This window comes from Eumetopias jubatus, unplaced genomic scaffold, assembly GCF_037043125.1.
Source record: "Eumetopias jubatus isolate StellerSeaLion01/CBP00866 unplaced genomic scaffold, mEumJub1_p1.0 scaffold_15, whole genome shotgun sequence".
Taxonomy (NCBI): domain Eukaryota; kingdom Metazoa; phylum Chordata; class Mammalia; order Carnivora; family Otariidae; genus Eumetopias; species Eumetopias jubatus.
Window position 1 is genome coordinate 77,287,036 of NW_028274821.1, and position 14,883 is coordinate 77,301,918.

Here is a 14,883-nt window from a genome sequence, read left to right on the forward strand (position 1 = left end):
TGAAGAAACATTACCAACCTAGAAACACACCCATCAGTGGCACAGAGGAATTCCGGTGTCACAGGAAGGAGAAACGCATGGGGGCTAAGGGTGCTATAGTGCAGGGGACTTTCAGGCTAGCATCCTGGGCCTGGAGCTTCCAGAACCCTTAGCTCTGGAGAGCCAGCTTCTCTTCCTTCAGCTCAGTTGAAGTCCTACACCTGCTCAGAGCCCTCACACCACCCTATCTAAAGCAGACCTATGCTACCTACTCTCAGTTACTCCTCATCATAGAACCCTTCATCTTCTTCTAAGCACCTATATAGTGACCATGCTTATTTATTTACCTCCTTATCTTCCTTTGATTACTAAAATGTTAGCTCCATGAGTTCAGAAGCTTTAGCCATCTTGTTCCATCTTGTTCACGGTTTCCCAGCGTCTAGCAAAGAGGGGGGTGGGGAGGACCCAGGAGCCATTCATTAAAGATCCACTGAATGAATCAGGGAGGGGTGAGGCCAGAGAGGTAAGCAACTAATGACTCAGCCACGACTTTGCAAACATGTGGAGACAACTTATGTTTTCGCTCATATTTGATATCTTTCCAAAAGCTTTCCTTGGCCACCCTTCCATCCAGCAACGGTCAGGTACCATAGGATGGGTTCCCACAATGCCCTCACTTCCTTCCAATGTGGTCCTTAGCCCACTGTCCTGCAACCACCTGTTTAGAGTCTCCCTCCCCCAGTGACCAAGAGGACTTATGGAAAGGGACCTGGCTTGTCTTATTCATCATCTGGGTCCTGTGCCTGGGTGTGCAGAATGATCAAGTAGATGAGCTAGCATGGCTTCCTTCCCAGCTGGAAGAAGGGCCACTAGGGAAGGGATGGACTAAGGTTTCCCTGCACACCAACTTTTGAATGGTTTTGGGAAGAGCAATCCCAAGAGGCCAGTGGATCTTGTGTGAAAGAACACTGAATCCGGGGTCAAGGGGCACCCCTGTCTTCCTACAAGACTGTACAAATCTGTTCACATTTCTGCCAGAGCAAATGGCCATAATAGAAAGAGTGCATCAAACACTTACCCAGCCTTTACCTGATTTGCCCTTTAACTAATTCCAACATCGAGACCCTCTTTATTGTCCTCTATATTTGCCTATCACTTTGCTTTCTCAGTCTGAGCCTCCCTGGGCTTTGTCTAGGTGGCAGATCCCCACACCCCAGGAAATTTCCCCCATTAGTGGTACTGCTTCTTGATCTCTGCCCAACCCTGGTGTTTCTGACCAGCCAAGCCTTCTACTGCATCACCTTAGCATCCACACTGGCTGCCTGTGAATCCTTTGACTCTTCTCTCTTTCTGATGAAGATTACCACTCTCTTCTTACAACCCTCTCCTTTTGTAAAGCCCTTTAAAGTTTACAATGCATGCCCCTACCTCCTTTGCCATCATATTTAGGCTTTACAAGCGCTCAGTGAGGTGGGCAAGATGGGACAGAAGTGAAAATTCCCATTTTACAGAAAGGAAAACTAAAACTCAGGAAAGCAGTGTGTCTACCAAAGAGGCCCTGGAGCTGGATCCCACATTTCCTGACTCGTGATCCAGTGTTTTACTAGCTGGGCCATGTGCTCTTGTCTCCTCATCCAGACCTGAGCCCAGCTGTGACTAATACAGCCTTACAGCCCCGCCCTGAAGTACCTAAAGAGGCAGTCACCCTTAGTGAGCCCTCCACACATTTCCTGACTTAGACAATTACATTTACTAAGACATCAGTATCAAATCCCTGTTGGGTAGGGAAGAGTAGCAGAAAAGGCCACACTGTGCTCCTGGGTTTTAAATCCTGGCTTTGCTAAATGACTCCTCTAAGCAAGTTACTTAATCTCTCTAATCCTCGTTTTCTTCAACTGAAAAATGCACGTGAAAATGCCTACCTCGATGAATCAAAAGAATCATACTGAGAGTTAATTTAGACAATGTATGCAAAGCACTTAGCACAATGCCTGGCACATGGGTGAACACTCAGTAAGTGGCAGCTTTATTGTTGTTATTACTTTTATTATGGAAAATGACAATTCATAAAACATTTCACTTGAGGTAAGTGGAGAGAAGAAATTCGACAATCCAGGGAAAGTGAATTATCCTCCTGAATTTAGCACCTCTCAGTCTGCCCAAACCAGAACTGCATAAACTATGTGCCCTGAGATTAAAATTTGCTGAATGCCCAAAGCTCCCCTCCCTTTTCTAAACATGAACGTCAAAGACTGCGGTTAGCAGATAGCTGGGATATCTTCCATAGATAAGGGAGCCTGTTTGTCTTTCTTCGTCTCTCCTGGGGTGATATACACACCAAGCTTCAAACCCAAATCTGACCAATACTCTCCAAAGGTAGCCTCTGGGGACCCCAATAAGGCACCAGGAATGAATGAGGTTCTAAGGCCATTCCATTCCCCAGCCAACTTCCCCCAATACACACACTCTCTAACACACACAGCCACACACGTACATGTACACACACAAATGCACATCCCTCTCCTCATCCCATCCCTGTGCCCAGCCCTTATGGCAGGGAGACTCCAGGAAGGCGGAGAGAAGGCCAGCAAAGATGAGTCAGTTTTTCTAGTCGTGCAAGCAACACCATTCCACCAGGCTGAGGTGAATCACTGAGAAGAGGTGGACCTGGGAGGTGGCTGAGCGAGGTAGATTTCCAAATGAAAGAGACAGAGAGAGAGAGAAGGAAATAGGAAGGAATAGAGAAAGAGTCAGAAAAAGAATCAGAGCCAGGAAATACTCAGAGACAGAGAGGCTGAAGGAGGAATAGATAGCAAAAGAAAGGAACACACACACACACAGAGAGAGAGAGAGAGTCATACGCAGATGGAGAGACTGAAGGAGAGACAAAAAGACAGAGATCAAAACAGAGATAAAAGGAAACAGAAGGAGACCAAGAATAAGAGAAACAAGAAGGGAGGGAGGGATAGTACTATCCCAAAAGTGAAAGGGATAATAATGAAGACAAAAAAAGAAACAGGAGGGAAAGAGGTAGAGAGGGACATAGAGAGCGAGACAGCTGGACACTGAGAACCACCCCTGCACTATGAGGAACAGAGGACAAGGCCTGACCATTGTGACGGCACCATCTTGGCTCTCCCAAGGGCTGGTTCACTGGTCCCCGTGACTGAAGAGAAGGACCCTAGGCCCAGAGGGTGAATGCTGCTCCCTTCCCTTTTAGCTTTGGACCAAAAACCAAGCCAGTCAAAGATCCTATCACTCCATAACTTGGCTAGAAGAGGGCCCTGGGGTCCTACTGAAATCCCACAGGGAGAGGCGACTTTGTGGAGATGCCCAGAGGCCAGAAGGGCCTCCACGACAGATGGTGACCCTTGAGCATTTGACCAGGGCAACTTCAGTGGTTCCACCTCTCCCAGGGGTAATGACCTGAGAGGTACAGAAGGGAGAGTGAGTAGGTAACAGCCATTTTCATCCAAATCCCCTCATCTATCCCTCCCACACACATACAGGACTGTTTTTTCACTGTTAGAATGACTTCCCTGCTTCCCAATTTATATTAAAATTTTCCTTTAAATAGAGAAGGGGAAACAAGTTCTCTCTTCAACCCACAATGAAGGCTATAAAAGGGTTTTTAAGCTTGGAAAATTTGGCTGGTCAGTTTTTCCTACTGTTTAATACATGCCTTAGGTTACACTGAATGAGTAAACATGGTTTATAAGCTTCTAATTCATAACTAGCCCTGCAAGTTTACAGCACATATATATGGTAAGTGTGTGTATAAATAGGGTATACACACACACATATATATAAATTATAGTATACACGTGTAGCATTCACATATATGGCATACGTATATAAAACGTATAAAGTATATAGATGCATATATACACACAAGTAAATACTCACGTATGTGAGAGAGAGAGAGAGAGAGTGTGTGTGTGTGTGTGTATAAGTAATCTTTCAAATTTGACATCTCATTAGGGGTTTACAAAACCATCTCTCTCATTTGAGCCTCGTAATGACTCTGGGGGGTAGGCAGGGTGAGATGTCATCCCCATTTTATAGGTAACCGGAGTTAAGGCAGAGGTTCAAGCGACCCACACATCTCCAAGGGGCCACACACAGCCCATGTTACAGCTCCCCTCTGCAGTCACACAGACTGATTATTACATGAGCGCAGGTCAGGTAATGACTACTCCTGGCTCTTCAAGAACCTAAAGCTAAGGAGAGCCTAAGGCATCATCTAATTTCAGGGTTTCATTTTACAGACTGGAAGACTAAAAGCTCAGCGGCTCACTCCTTGCCTAGATGGTGCCTCTGTGCAAATCAGGAAAAAAAGAAGAAAAAAAAAAAGACATCCTTTTCTTAAACACTTCCCTTCTATGTATCTGAAAATTGTCCTAACATCCCAATTTATTAGAACAAGAAACTGACTGATGATTAATACATGACTATGATGTCTACAACTGGGATGATGAGTTTTTAGATGCAGTGTAAAGCCTGTGCAACTGTACACTGCATTTCTGGGAGGGAGCTCAACCAAGGTCAGGGCAGAGAGGAGGACGAGAGAGAGGTTAGGGAAGGTCACATGAGAGAGGAACCTAGATTGCTGAGGTCTAAGAATATAACTCATTTCACTTAAAGTATAACAGGAGAAAAATAATAACTAGTGTTTATTAAGCACTTAATTATGTCTGAAAGTTACAGTAACCCTTGAGTGGGACACATCTCTACTGCTGCCTTGCCTTCTCTCCTCCTCCTACTCCTCATTTGAACATTCACAATCTGTTAGGTAATATACCTAGTATTTCATTTACTTCACCTCATTTCAGCTTCACAAGAACTCTAAGAACTATTTCCTCACGTTTACAGATGAAGATATCAAGACTAACAGAGGTGCAGCAACTTGCCCAAATTCATGCAGCAAACTGTGTGGCTGAGATTTGAGTTTTGTGAGGAAAGGGTAGAGGTCAGATTCCTCCACATTCTCTGAAGAGGGCTGAAAGGCTCTATCTACTCAATCAGCATGGACTCTTCTAGCACACCACACCCTACTTTGTACATAGGGCATCGACATCCAGCAAGGGGGACTGATGTGCCAAAAGCCACATCGCATGAAGCACCAGCCAAGGAGGAAAGCATGTCTCTGACTTCCCGTTCTGTGTGTTTTACAGTGTCCCATAGTCAAATCATCCCTTTGCTCTCAGAGGCTGTTGAACAGAGCCATGTGGACGATGGATTCATGGTCATCTATGCTCTGAGGTCACGATGGTGGCTCTGCCCCAGCTTGCCTCCTTGTTCCCATCTCTCCCTTAGTAGCTTCCCAGTTTGGATGCAAACAGATGTGGATAGTCAACAGAAAACAAAAAAAAAGGGCAAGGCAAAACAAAATTAAAGCCAGGAGTCTGCCATAACAGGCAAAGCAGCGTCTTTGGATACCAATGGAAATGGGTTTTCTGTCTTCAGCATCTTCTTGTATAAATGGGAATAAGTACTCCTACTTTAATGAAGTGTTTTAAGGATTTAATGTGATGCAAAGTTTCTGGCCTGATGCTTGCTCACGATGCATTCAGAGCTTTGTTTTATAGACTGGAAAATAAGGAGAAGCGGTTATTGGCCAGGGTCACTCACCCTGGACTAGAACTTTACAGTGTATATGGTAGTTCATATCCATCAACTCCTTACCATGGTCTATATGACCTAAGTGATCCAGGACCTCACTACTACTCACTGCAGGTAGAGCCCGTCTGCCGGTCATACTTCAATGACTCAAAGTCACGTCATCAGAGGTACTCCCTGATCACCTTAACGAAAGCGGCGTCCCCCAACCTCTATTGTTATACCCATCTTTATTTTATTTCAAGCACATGTTACTCCTTGATATATTATATTGTATAGCAGTTATTTTATCCTCATCCCTCCCCTCACCCCCCCCCCCAAGGGAAACCTAAGTTCAATGATAGGAAGCATTTGTTTTCTCCAATGCTGTATCTCAGCTTCTAAAACAGTTTTTGGTGCATAGCAGGTGCTCAGTAACTCATAATCCCTCACGATTCCCATTTTACACATGAATAAACTGAGGCCCAGGGAGGTGAAGAAATGTCTCCAAACTTCAGCGGCTAAGTGACAGAGGTGCGACGGGCACACTGAGTCATCAGACTGTAATCCAAATTTCTCTCAATCCCACCAAACTGTATTTCCTGCTATCACTCCCCTTCATCTCCAAGTATGTACTGGGGAGTGACTGTTATTTGTGATCCCACTGCTGAAGTGAGAAGCCACAGGAGATGGAGGTGTTAGGAGTGATTTCCCCATGTGTTCTCCACCCAGACATAGGACTTGCCAGGGTCATGCTGTGGACAAGCCAGAGCACGGGTCCTCAGGGGGAAGCAGGCATCACCCATGATCCAGGGCAGCCACCAGCAGCCAAAAGGAGGAGGGGCTCGGTATCAAATTGGGAGAATGGAGGAAGAGGGTAGGCAGGGATTGTGTAGTCATTTTCAAGGCTCCAGTGGGCCAGAAGGGAGAAGTCCAATTTCCCTTTCGGAGCAGTTTCCGCTCTGTGAAGAGGTGATGACTTTACTTCATTGCCCTGAGGTTTCCACTTGCCTCCTGGGGACAGCCAAGTCCTGCAGGGGAGGGAGGGCCTCACCAGCTCTTGGGTTCTCTGGAGAGGAAAGGCTTGGGCTTGGCCTTGGGTTGGGATCTGACTTCCTCTGTGACTCACCTGCCCCCTCTGGACATCAGCTCACTCACCTATTAAAAGAAATCTTGGGCCCAGAGGAACTCTGGGGATTGGTTTGGGGAGCTGGTGTTTAGAAAAACGTGGGCATGGGGCGCCTGGGTGGCTCAGTTGGTTAAGCGACTGCCTTCAGCTCAGGTCATGATCCTGGAGTCCCGGGATCGAGTCCCACGTCAGGCTCCCTGCTCGGCGGGGAGTCTGCTTCTCTCTCTGACCCTCTTCCCTCTCCTGCTCTCTATCTCTCATTCTCTCTCTCTCAAATAAATAAATAAAATCTTTAAAAAAAAAAAAAAGAAAAACGTGGGCATGCTATAGGCCCATACTGTGTTTGGTGCTCCACATATGTGATCACCTTAATCCTTACAGAAATACATGACGTTGGCATTATTGTGCTCATTTTGTAGTTGGAGAAATAGCAGTGCAAGATCAATGGTCGTGTCCAAAATCAGACCAATAGGGAAAACAGCGTTGGGATCAGAACCAAAAACTGTCCAGGCTCTTAATATTTGTCCTCCTCAAATGCAGAGCTGGGGTATTGTGCCCAGACGTCCTCAGAGGCAGAGTCAAGGCCTTTAGAAACCACTGAAGTAAATCTTCTATCTCTCAGACAGATAAACAGGCACGAAAGGAAAGTGCCTTGCCTGAGGTCACACAGCAGGATAAAAGCAGAGTCTAATTAGAACCAAGCCAGACTTCCCTACTGAACGAAAAAGAGAATGGACACCCACTGGTGGTCTGCATTCCATCATTATTAGCTAGGCGGGAAGTAGGTGGGCAGCCTGTAGGCCGAAGGGCAGGAGTTCCTAGGACAAGCGCCCTTCCAAACCTCACTCTCCAGACCACAACATTCCCACAGCCTAGCACAGTGCTGGTGCTTGGTGGATATTCAAGAATTTCTGAATGAATGAATTTACAGACCAGAGTCACTCCTTTCTTCTTTGGTTCACACTCATCTACTTGTCTGATATGTTCTTTCTGTCCTGCAAAGTCAATCTTCAGGACCCAGGTTAAGGCTCATGCCCACCCCCAATGCCTTCCCTGTCCACATTCCACTTTAATTCACAGGGACCTTACCAGCAAATAAACCCAGGCTTTTCTGAGCTTCAGTTTCCTCACCTACACAATAGGGATGGGAGCAGAGTCCCCATGACATTGGGAGAGTTCCGTGAGGCACACGTGACATTCTGGCTAAGAGGTGGCAGTCCTGTCGTGGTCACAGCCTCACCTCGTCCCACCACCTACCAACATGTTCCACTCGCCCTTCTAGAACTTCAATTTCCTTTCAGTATCTCCACCAACAGGACCAGTCAGCTGCCTGTGAAGTAGGGGTGTGTGTGTATGCGTGTGCTGAACACCCCGCACAGGGAAGCCCTGATTCACGAAGGCGTCATTGACACGTTTGCCCTCATGTAGGGCACTTTATGGTTTACAGGGCCCTTATCTTTTTTTCTTGTGATCCTTACAGCAACACTTCCGTGCAAATGATGTTACTTTTACCTTATAGATGAGGAAAGCTGAGGATCAGAAAGGGGAGTTGATCTGCCACAGTGATAAATGTCAGATGGGGGACTATTGTAAGGGCGTAGGACCTGCACCCAGCTCTGCTAACCCCGTCAAGTGACCTTTCCTCAGCATCTCCGTGCACAAGGTAAGGCCATGACTGGAGCACACAGAAGGGAGTGCTTCCATGGAAGAAAGCGCTGGGAAGATCAATAAAAGGGAGGGAGACAGCACGGGAAGGGCTCTTTGGAAGACCTGCACAAGACGATTTCAGAAGACCCCGGAGGCAGTGAGATTTGGGACTCAGCCTCTAGAGCACCATTTCCATCCCATACCCCTCCTCTACCTCTGAAATTTTAAACACATCCCCTGGTATTTTTAAATAGTTCTCATTTGGATATTAATATGAATTTTGATTTTTCCCTTTTATCTAGGGACAGAATCTGGATTATGATTAGAGGTCAACCGCTCAGAAAATGGCAAAGCCTATATCATGAGCCAATGGATGTTTGGGAAATGGTTGCTTTGGTGGGGGCCATGTGGGCTAGATATAGGGAAAGTGTGCTGGAGGGCTTCTAAGAAAGGTTTCCTTTCTCTCTTAAGATGGAAACAGGGAGGGAGAGTCCATTTTCTCTTTTGAACATATCTGAATATAATGCTTAGAAGCCTTGCAGTCATCTTGTGACCAGCACCAGGCAGCCATCTTGCTATGAGCCTGAGGGAGGGACCACAAACAAGGGTACCACAGAGAACCAGAGCTGGATCTCTCTTGTGCCACATTTGGATCCACCCTACCTCTGGACTTCCGGTAACACAAGAAAATGCATTCCTTATTGTTTAAACTGATTTCAGTTGAAATTACTGTTCTGGGCAGCCAAAGGCCACCTGACTCCTCCTTGTGGCTCTTCTGTGCAGCCCTGCTTTGTGACCCAGAGCAGGTCTCACCACTGGGTGTTATGACCTACTGAGTCAGGTAGTCCGAAGTTACTGGTCACAAACAATAATGTTGAAATATTTAAGAATGCTTGGCTTTTTAGATCATCTAGACCAATTGTTCTCAAATTTTATCATGCAGCAGAATCACCTAATGGGAGCTTCTTGTTAAAACAGGATTGCAGGACCCCACCCCCAGAGTTACTAATTCAGTAAGTCTATGGTGGGGCTTGAAAATTGAAATTTCTTTCAAGTTCCTAGATACTGCTGTTGCTGCTGGTCTGAGCACCACATTTTGAGAACAAGTGATTTAGATAATTTAATACTAATGTCTCTCACATTTGTTTGCACATAGATATGATTTCTTGGACAGGAGAAAAAGGAAGTGAAACTACAGCTAGTCCTCTTGTATCTAGAAACATCTAGGAGAGTGTGTCTTGCCTTGACTATATCCTTCATGGGTGTCATGTAGAAATGAAGGTTGAGATCTAAGGTTCCAGATGCCTATTACTCCAGACCTAGAAAGCCTAGGACGTAGGTTCAGTGACGGAGTGATAACATGGACTGAGATGCCTATCTTCATCTCCCAGCTAACATATCTATGAAATCAAAAAGGTACTATAGCCATTACCAATGCTGTTATTGTCATCACTTAGACTTTATAAATTCCTTTCTCATCCATCATCTCATCTAATCTCCATAACAACACTGTGAGAAGGGAACAATCATCATGAATACAAATATGAAGAGAAGGAAGAGGGAGAAGAAAAGGGGGAGGACCAGAAGGGGAGTGATGATAACTCCCATTGTACAGATGTGGAAACTGAGGTTGAATGACTTGTCCTTGTCCAACAAGTAAATTCCTGAACTAAGATTCAAACCCAGGTTTCTCCACCATTAAGTTCTGTATTCTTTCTAGTAAACTGTGATATTTTCAGTAAGTTGGCACAGGAGTTAACTATGGGTAAGAAACAGAAAGTTCAGGAATTCTAGGGCTATCTCACCTTCCAAAAGAAGGCTATCCTCTTGCCTCAGAAACAGTAGCAAAGCACACTTAGCCTATTGGAACGGCATGGTGTTGAAAAGAGCATGGTGATCTTGGGTGGGTTACTAAACTTCTCTGAGTATAGAGTTAATTGGCTTTAAAATTCAATGTCATAACACCTTCCTTCAGAATTGTGAAGACTGGCAATACTATATAGAAAGATCGTGACAGTCTTTGGCCTAAAGTAGGCCCTAAATAATAGAAGGCTCTTATGATTTTGATAATGATGATTACTCAGGGATGTTCTAAGAATGAACATGTATGAGGCAGGGGGCAAGGAAGAGGCTCAGATCCATGACTAGCAGGTTCAGTTTGGGTAGACGTGGGCACTTCTTATTGAACCAGGCCTTGGATGCCAGCTTCTAAAGCTGTAATTTGCTAAATCAGCCAGTTCGCGGGCCTTACTTCACAAATTATTACTTTGCTGTTTCAAAGGCCTCCCATAACTAGAACCAGCCCTCCACAAAGCAGGCAGAGTCAGAGCTGAGTTCTACGAGGAAAGCATTGTCTCAGGGGTTGTAGATGCCTGGAATGTATTTTTTGGCCAGTGCTGGTAGTTGGATTTTTAGCAAGGAGAGAAGGGCCAAAATGTTTTTTGTTGTTGTTATTGTTGTTGTTTTTAAATCACATAGCTTAGATGCTTAGATTTGGACTGAAGTCTCTCTCACTCTAAAACTCTAACATTATGGATACTGCCTCTGTTTCACTGACAAAATATTTCTCTCTTTTTTTTTAAAGATTTTATTTATTTATTTGACAGAGAGAGAGAGAGAGAGAGACAGCAAGAGAGGGAACACAAGCAGGGGGAGGGGGAGAGGGAGAAGCAGACTCCCTGCTGAGCGGGGAGCCTGATGCGGGACTCGATCCCAGGACTCTGGGATCATGACCTGAGCTAAAGGCAGCCGCTTAACCGACTGAGCCACCCAGGCGCCCCTGACAGAATATTTCTAACATGGGTTGGACACTTTGGTGAAGGTAAAAGAAAAGCCATTCTTGGTGGGAGAAAGGTTGAGGGTCCTATTTTTGAGTGGCTTCTGCAAGTGCCTGCATTCTCCACCAGAGTAGGGAAAAAAAAGTCGTTTTAAAAAATTCTGTTCTAATTTTACCTAGTAGGTGCTACATGAAACACAACTGAGTTGACTGGAAGGCAAGTGAATTGCTGAAACACAGTGCTTTACTATTTGAGCCACAGATCTTAACCACCGTGGGTAAACATGTTTCCATGGGAAAATGTGGTCAGAGTTCCCTTCCGTGCTGAGGTGCCAGGAACACCTTTCCCTTGCAGCCTTGCACTGATTTCTGTGGGGCTTCGTGGTGTAATGGAAAGAGCTCTATATTTAGAACAAGATGACATGAGTTCCAGTCCCAGTTTTCCCGCTCTATTAGTTGAATGACCCTTGGACTCTCAGTCTCAGTTTCTTTATCTGTCAAGCAGGCATGAAATCTTCTACTTCTCTGGGGTCTTTTGAGCTTAAAGGAAAAATAATGTTTGCAGAATCACTTTGAAAGCTGTAAAGCCCCTGTACAATTCTGAAGAGTTGTTAGTAACTCTCTGGTCTGTTAGGATGTGAGCCCCCCTACACACTGACACAACTTCGACATGAAAGTGGCCATTCACTTCTCAGGGCTTCATGGCCAAGGCCCTAGTCCTCTCTGCAGAGACGCACCTGCTTCTGTCTCTATGCTGCCCGAGTATCTCTACTCTAAAGGCTTCAACTTCTAAAATTCATAAGCTCCAAAGTTAAAGAACGCTGAAAAGGAGCAATTATTGCAACACGTGTGGACAATATGTGGTGTAGATCATTGCTCTTGCCTGGGGCCCTGCTGACAGAGCACAGAGTAGAGGATGGAAGGTGTGGCATTGGAGGAAAGCCCCAGAGCATGGGGGCCAGTGACTTCCCAGCTCAGGGGGTGGGATTTTGTCACATTCTCTACCCTCATCCAGCCTGAGAACCGGAATATCACGGACAGCTTCTGCCTTCTAAGGCCACTGTACCATAGCAATAAGGTAAGCATCAGATTAAAACCTGTATCCAAAAGGTATTCATCTCACCTATACCACTGGTTCTTAGAAGGAGTGACAACATTAGCACAGAGCAGTAAGCACAGGAGATTGATTAAAAGAAACCACTGCTGCATTCAACAACAGGGACAGAAGGAAGTTCTGAGAATTCTCAACGTGGCAAGGGGGCCTTCTCGATCCTTTATCCTGCAGGTGCCAGCCCTAAGCAAAGCTCTTACTCTACTGTTTCCCGGCTAAAAGGTCTTTAGTTATTCATGGGCCTCAGAAAAAGGTCAAAACTCATCAGAGTCGCCCTAAATGAGTCCCAACCGCCATTCCAGGTCCACCCTTTCCACCAACCATCCCTTCTGGATTCATCCCCAAATGGGTCCCCATTCCATACCCCGCCCCGCTTTTGTGTTGGCTGTTCCCCCGACTTGGCAGACCAATTCTCCCCATTTCCTTGCCTGTTATCCGCAGTCTTATTAAAATCCTACTCGGGACGCCTGGGTGGCTCAGTCGTTAAGCGTCTGCCTTCGGCTCAGGTCATGATCCCAGGGTCCTGGGCTCGAGTCCCACATCGGGCTCCCTGCTCAGTGAGGAGCCTGTTTCTCCCTCTCCCTCTGCTGCTCCCCCTGCTTGTGCTCTCTCTCTCTCTGACAAATAAATAAATAAAAATCTTTTTAAAAAAAATCCTACTCATTTCTGGGGCGCCTGGGTGGCTCAGGCGGGTAAGCGTCTGCCTTCGGCTCAGGTTGATCCCAGGGTCCTGGGATCGAGCCCCGCATTGGGCTCCCTGCTCGGCAGAGAGCCTGCTTCTCCCTTTCCCTCTGCCTGCCGCTCTGCCTACTTGTGCTGTCAAATAAATAAATAAATAAATATCTTAAAAAAAAAAATCCTACTCATTTCCAAGGCCCAGCTCAAATGTCATCTCTAGGAAGCCCCTCCTGATCCCAAACCCCCTCCAGATCCCCCTCCATTCCTCCTTCTCTAATCCACAGAGAGAGACCTCTATTATTTGGTGCTAATTTTATTTACACAAAGGACAAGATATCAGAAGGCTCAAGTTTGTGCACAATGTTCTAGCATCTCCTATGTCACGGAAACCTCTCAAAGCCTCTCTTTCCTTATCTCTAATCATTGTGTGTGTGTGTGTGTGTGTGTGTGTGTGTGTGTGTATATATATATATATAATCATATACTCATAACCATAATACCTACTTCATGGAGGTGGTGTAAGCAGCAAAAGAGATGGAAGAATGTTTTAATTTTGGAAATAGGATAAATTTGTCATTGTGATTTTTAGTATGCCTCCCTAAGCTGTTGCTTTGTTTTGTTTTAACTTCAGTGAGGCCAGTCTACAGTCTTGAGGTCTTTTATTTTCTTTACATTTATCATGCCATGAATTTATAGGGAATAGGTTCCAGAAGTTCGGGCTCCTTTCCATTGGTTCTCACAAAGTGTGCTTCTCTGGGTGGGGCAGGCTGGCGCTTCAGTTGAACCCAAGTACCTTTCTCTTTGGCTTCCTTCTTTTTCTGATCATTTTCCTTCACACGTTTCAGGAAGCTATCTCAGCTCTTTGAGTGTTTAATATGCTCAATGCATACATTAATTCCCTCGGCAAGAATCTTGCCCTTAACTTGTTTACAACAATGCCAACAGCATTCGAAACTCAGGGGCAGGCGGATTCCATCAAAGCTCATTAGACTCTTCCAGTTTTGACATGGTAACATTTGTGGGACATTCCTTTTTGAACAGTGCCCATTTTCTTGATGTCCACAATATCACCTTTCTTGTAGATTCATATGTATGTGGCCAAAGGAACATCTCCATGTTTTTTAAAAGGCCTAGAGAACTTATAGTGGGTACCTCTCCTCTTTCCCTTTGTATTGGTCATTTTGGCGAGTTCCTGGAAGATGGCGGTTCTGGCCGAAAAGCCAGTGAGGCCAGTCTAATCTCTGTATCCTAGGTGCTCAGATCCAATTCTGACCCAGCACAAGTTAGATATATCTGATGAATGAAAAAATGCAGAAACAAAACAAAAAAAAGCACACACACACACACACACACACACACAACCTTGAGTGAATCAAGTAAGAGTCAGGAAACAGGACAGAAGACTCCTTTCAACATGAGAATGACCCCTTTCCCATCAATTAAATTAGGGTTCTCTGATACTCCTTTTCATAATACCTAGTTGTTCTCTTCACATAACCTATCACAACATGAACTGTATCTCTAGGTGTTGGTCTAATTCATTTCAGCTGCGTTCGACAAGCCCCCCAGTGATGGGGACCATTTCTCTTGTGTCCACTGAAACCCTAGCACCTAGGACAGCACTAAATATGTATCTGTTAAATGAAAGAATACACTGATATTTGTACTTATAAAAACAGAAAATAATGTCCAAATGAAAGGTGAAGGCTTTCGTTCAGTAACTATTAACGTAAGCAGAGACACCTTCCGTCTTGCCCCCATCCCAACCCCTAGTCTGGGTTACGAGGCCCACGCTTTGTTCCCATTGCCTCTTCCACTTTCCCTGATGGAAACACTTAACACTATATTGCCTTTGTCCTTGCCTGCTTGCCTTCTAGACTGTCATCTCCAAAACAGAACCACCTATCATTTGTCTTTAGGTCCTCACTGCACAGGAGTGGGTGCTGAAACACAGTGATAGGGCAC

At 45.4% G+C, this 14,883-nt stretch overlaps 1 protein-coding gene and 1 pseudogene across 3 annotated transcripts in view; both read right to left on the reverse strand.

The window, feature by feature from the left end:
- ASTN2 (astrotactin 2) overlaps window positions 1-14,883 on the reverse strand; it is a 904,520-nt gene that overhangs the window by 61,306 nt on the left and 828,331 nt on the right. The window lies entirely within an intron of this gene.
- On the reverse strand, window positions 13,596-14,098 carry LOC148162449 (large ribosomal subunit protein eL21-like; annotated as a pseudogene).